This window comes from Gossypium arboreum, chromosome 12 (assembly GCF_025698485.1).
Source record: "Gossypium arboreum isolate Shixiya-1 chromosome 12, ASM2569848v2, whole genome shotgun sequence".
NCBI lineage: Eukaryota > Viridiplantae > Streptophyta > Magnoliopsida > Malvales > Malvaceae > Gossypium > Gossypium arboreum.
The window spans coordinates 68216293-68221820 of record NC_069081.1 but is presented as its reverse complement, the minus strand read 5'-3'; the positions used below and the strand labels follow the sequence as shown (position 1 = coordinate 68221820).

General features: G+C 36.3%; 1 non-coding gene across 1 annotated transcript; it reads right to left on the bottom strand.

The window, feature by feature from the left end:
• Positions 1-3790: 3790 nt before the first annotated feature.
• On the bottom strand, positions 3791-3897 carry LOC128286043 (small nucleolar RNA R71). Its single transcript, XR_008276590.1, has one exon. It is a non-coding gene; the product is annotated as a small nucleolar RNA R71 (small nucleolar RNA).
• Between the last annotated feature and the right edge of the window lie 1631 nt (positions 3898-5528).

Here is a 5528-nt window from a genome sequence, read left to right as displayed (position 1 = left end):
AATCCGAAACTAAACTGAGAACTTAAGAAAATTCTAAGAAAGTTTCTAGGTTTAAGCCTTACAAGCCCATGTGGAGGTAATGCACATGCCTGTATGCTTTGGGACACGCCCGTGTCTCATACTTGTGTGGAATTCCTAGAATTTATTTTTCATTTCAAACCTACAAGGGTTTTTACATGGCCGAGCACACACTCGTGTCCCTCACGCGGCTTAGCCACACCCGTGTCATCGCCCTTGTCCAAAAACCTGGACATTCTGTTTATGGCATCATCATTCATTTAGGGGCACAGGGCCAAGGCACATGCCTGTGTGCTAGGCCGTGTCGTCCACACGGTGGAGACAAACGACCATGTCTCTGGCCGTATGTTTACTACCATGCATATTGACTTAGGAATTTTAGGTGCAGGGGACACACAACCACTCAACACGCCCATAGGTCAGACCGTGTGACACACACGGTCTAGACATACGCCCGTGTGCCTACCCATGTAGACCATTTAAAGGCTATTTTCCAAGCCAATAGTCACCCATAGTCACTCATACATTCAAACATATTTTATACCATGCAACATGACATATTCAAGCACACAATTATTCCACACCATGACAGTCTCACATCTTAATAAAGTCATCTTCTTACACATTCATTTGTTACACCATCTAGGGGCAATCCACACCAATTTTATGCTTTCATAACAATCAGCAAGCATATAACTGATAATTACAATAAAACATTTATTATAATATATTATAGCATTAAAACATACTACAATACCACATTATTTGCATTTGTACTTACCTCGGTACAAAATGATGATAATTGAGCTTAATCGTTGTGTACTTTATTCTTTCCTCGGTCAAGTCCTGACTCATGTTTTTCTTGATCTATAATGCCAAATTTAACTTATTTATTATTCACATTGTTCAAATGGGTCCATAAATCATACTTTTGAAATTTTACATTTTGACCCCTAAGCTTTCACATATTTGCACTTGGGTCCATAGACTCGTAAAATGAAGTGCATGCATTCATAATATAAACCCCATGAAAATCATAAAATAATTATTTCCATCTCAAATTTATGGTCTCGAAACTACTGTTCCGACTAGGCCCTAATTCGGGATGTTACAAAACCAATCTCAAATTTCAACCATTTAGTACTCATAATGCCAATTCTCAAAAAGCATCATATATCAATTATCAAACACATAACTGGAAACACAAAAATTTACACCCTTTTTCATACCCATTTTAACTTAAATTCATGTAAATTCGGTTAAATTCTTGTCGAAGAATAATTGATTTTGATAAAATAATTAAAGTGCACTTCAAATATGAACATGTTGAAATTTAGTTAATTTTATAATTATTTTTGATAAATTTTGGTTATTTTCGACAAATTTGCTCAAAGGGCGAAAAATGGCTCGACAGATACTGCCAGAAGCACAAAATTGAGAAGCAATTTGAAGTATCGAGGTGAATTAATTTCTAGCCTAAGATGGTCTAATTATGTGAATTAATTCATAATATAATTAATTTTAATTTATACCCAATTTAATTTGGGCTAAATAAATTATAATTAATTAATTATGGAAAAAGTGGTCGAGTTGAACCGAACAGATTGAACTGAACTGGCTAAGGATTGGGCAGCCCGAAACTGTCCATATGCTGACCCAAATCAACTTATTAGCTGATTGATTAGGTTTTCAAAGAAGCCCTTGAAGACTTGTCAAAGTTGCATTGAAGCTCCTCCGCATTTGGTGGCTTTATGGATTTGCCCCAAGCCATATTTACCAAAGTTGAAGCCATCAACTTTGCCACATAGATGGCCGACCAAGGGGTGGCTCTTTGGCTGCTATTTTTAGCAAATTTTAGCTGCCACATTCACCTATAAAGACCCCCCTTGGCTGATCATTCAAAGTACACCTCAATTCATTCATATCTCTTCTCTCCTCTCTCACTTTCTTCTCTCATTTTTCCATTTCAAGTCCCTTGCCCTTGTGCCAATTTCTCCCCTTAGAAAAGGGTTCTTCTTCAGCCATTTTGGAGCAGAAATTGAGTGTTCATAGAAGCCTTGATCGGTGAGGACAACAAAGAACGAAGAACGAAGCAACTTTGTCAAAGCCTCGGAAAAACACTGGATTTGATTATTGTTCCCTATCTCTTTAATTTTTGTTGTTGTTATGATGAACATATCTATGAATATTTATGTTGTTGGAATGGTTAATTTAATCAATTTAGCTTGAATTTAATTCGTGTTGGTTTGATTGCATTTCATCTGCTTAAATTATTAAAGTTGTGTTTATGCTGTTATAGGCCTCTGTAAAATGCTTGATTAAGTAAAATATGCCTAAGTTATTCTTGCATTACAATTGTGAGGTAGCTAATGAATTAATTATTTAAACAGATTTAAATTGTAATTAATGAACACAATATTTAATCAGTGCATGTTTATACAATATTTAATTAGTGCATGTTTATTCTTCTAAGGTAGTTGAAGGTTAAATTATCAATGTATCTGGCAATACACTTGCCTTGCATAACTTGCAAGATTATTGTGATTAAACTGTTTCAAGGAAAGAATACCTTGTTACCTAACGTAGTCTTTTATAAGCTCTTTAGATTTTATTAATAGTTTGAATTGACATAGGGATATGCAAGAGATTAGTTCAATTTAATGAGTATGTATGTACCATAACATGTTTGCTTATTAAAATATGTTTAATCATTTGAATTAACATAGGGATATGTTAAGAGATGAATTACTTTATGTAGGTGAATATGTTCATAAGTTAGCAAATTATCGAGTTGCCATGAATTTATTCGTAACAACATAAGCATGAGCTTAATAATTCTAAGTTAAAGAAATGTAATTAAATCAACATAATTATGTCATCTTGATTAAATCATATTTTGAAATCGTGCATTTGAGATTTATTTCTTTAGATGCTTAGTTTAAAATCTTAGTTTTTAATCACCCTCTTCAACAAAATATTATTCTTCACCAAAGTGTTTTAAATTGCATTCATAAATAATTCTTTTCGTAGTCTTTGTGGGTACGATAACTTAACATTTACTTGTCACTTTGTTACTTGTTGCGATTGTGTACACTTGCACATTTCCGTCGTTCCAAGTTTTTGGTGCCATCAGTTATTTGTGAAATTGTTAGTTTACATCTTGGTTTTTTTTTTCTCTGTTTAATTTTTAACTTAATTAATTTTTTTGTGATCATTTCAGGTATTTATGAGTATTGACTGAATTGTTGACCTACTCCCTGTAGACCTTGATATAGAACAAACTTTTCGAGAGTAAAGAAGACAAGCAATTTAGAGAAGAACCGAAGAGATGAACTTCGAAAATTCGATCTAAGGAAATGGAGCAAACCCTGCTCAAAATCCTATCCTTATTGCTGATGATAGGGATAGAGCTTTAAGACAGTATGCCATGCCAGTGTTTCATGATCTTAATCTGGGTATTAGGAGACCTGACATTAAGGTACAACAGTTCAAGTTGAAGCCAGTTATGTTCCAAATGCTTCAGATAGTGGGCCAATTCAGTGGAATGCCTACTGAAGATCCTCACCTACACTTAAGACTATTTATGGAGGTGAGCAATTCTTTCAAGTTAGCCCGAGTACTTGAAGATGCATTACGATTGAAGCTATTCCCGTATTCAATAAGGGACAGAGCTTGGGCCTGGTTGAACGCATTGCCACCAAACTCAAATTCCACATGGCAAGAGTTAGCAGAAAGATTCCTTATGAAGTATTTCCTGCCTAGCAAGAATTCTAAGTTGAGGAACGAGATCACTGCTTTCCAAAAAATGGATGATGAGTCCTTGTATGAGGCATGGAAAAGGTATAAAGAGTTATTACGGAAGTGCCCTCATCATGGAATCCCACATTGCATCCAACTTGAGACATTTTATAATGGTCTCAATGCTCACACGAGGATGGTAGTGGATGCTTCTACTAATGGTGTTTTCCTTTCTAAGTCTTATAACGAGGCTTATGAAATTATTGAGAGGATTGACAGTAACAATTACTAATGGCCAACCAATCGAGCAGCGTCAAGAAGACGAGTTGCTGGAATATATGAAGTAGACGCTCTTACTTCACTCGCATCTCAGGTATCATCAATATCCTCAATGTTTAAAAAATCTTACTACTAATGGGTCTAACAGTTTTGCAGCATAGCAACCAACCCAATTTGAAAATATAGCCTGTGTTTACTGTGGGGAAGGACATTTGTTTGAAGAATGTCCATCAAACCCAGAATCCATGTACTACATAGTAGTAAACCAGAACCAAAATAGAGGAAGAAAAGGACTGTAATCCAATTTTTATAACCCATCATGGTGAAATCACCCTAAATTTTCCTAGAGTAACCAAGGAGCTGGACCCAGTAACACTTACGCCCAACCTAGACCAACCCAGCCGCCTATGTTTTCCCCAACAAGTTTAGAAACCAGCTCAGGCTAAGTCATCTAATAGCTTAGAGAATTTATTAAAGGCATACATGGCAAAAAATGACACCACTGTAAGGAATTTGGAGAATCAAGTGGGCCAGCTTGCTACTGAACTCAGGAACCAAACACCAGGTGCTTTACCTAGTGATACGAAGGATCCAAGGAATCCGGGGAAGGAGCATTACAAAGCGTTGACATTGAGGAGTGGAAAGACAGTAGTGCCCGACACCATCGAAGCTGGAAAGGAGCAAGCTGACGCTCAAGATTCAGAGGAAGTTCAACCAAGTGTTGAAATTCCTATTTCACAAGAACCAAAATCTGTAAAACCTGACAAGGTAATTTCAGAACCAGCTAATTCTGATCAATTAACAAATCCGTTAGATGCAGAATTTCCACAGAAGATGAATTAACTAGTTCCAGTAAAGAAACCATTACTACCATACACTCAAAAACTTCAAAAGAAGAAGCAGGAGATTAAATTCAAGAAGTTCCTAAACATAGTCAAGTAACTTCATATCAACATCCTGTTGATTGAAGCACTTGAGCAAATGCTGAACTATGTCAAATTCATGAAGGATATCCTATCCAAAAAATGAAGACTTGGAGAATTTGAGACTGTAGCTCTGACGAAGGAATGCAGTGCATATCTCCAAGACAAACTACCCCCAAAGTTGAAGGATCCTGGATGTTTTACCATACCTTGCAACATTAGAGCAATGTATTGTGGTAAGGCATTATGTGACTTAGCTGCGAGTATTAACTTGATGCCTATGTCAATATTTAGGAAGTTGGGGATAGGTGAAGTTAGACCTACTACGGTTACACTTCAATTAGTAGATCAATCTTTAGCACATCCGGAAGGAAAAATCGAGGATGTATTGGTACGTGTAGATAAATTTATCTTCCCTGATGATTTTGTTATCCTAGACTTTGAAGCAGACAAAGAAGTGCCAATTATCTTAGGCAGACCGTTCTTAGCAATCGGAAGGACCCTTTGTAACAGCCCTAAATTGACCTTAGTCGGAAAGTGGGTTCGGGACCACTAAACCGAGTCATAAAA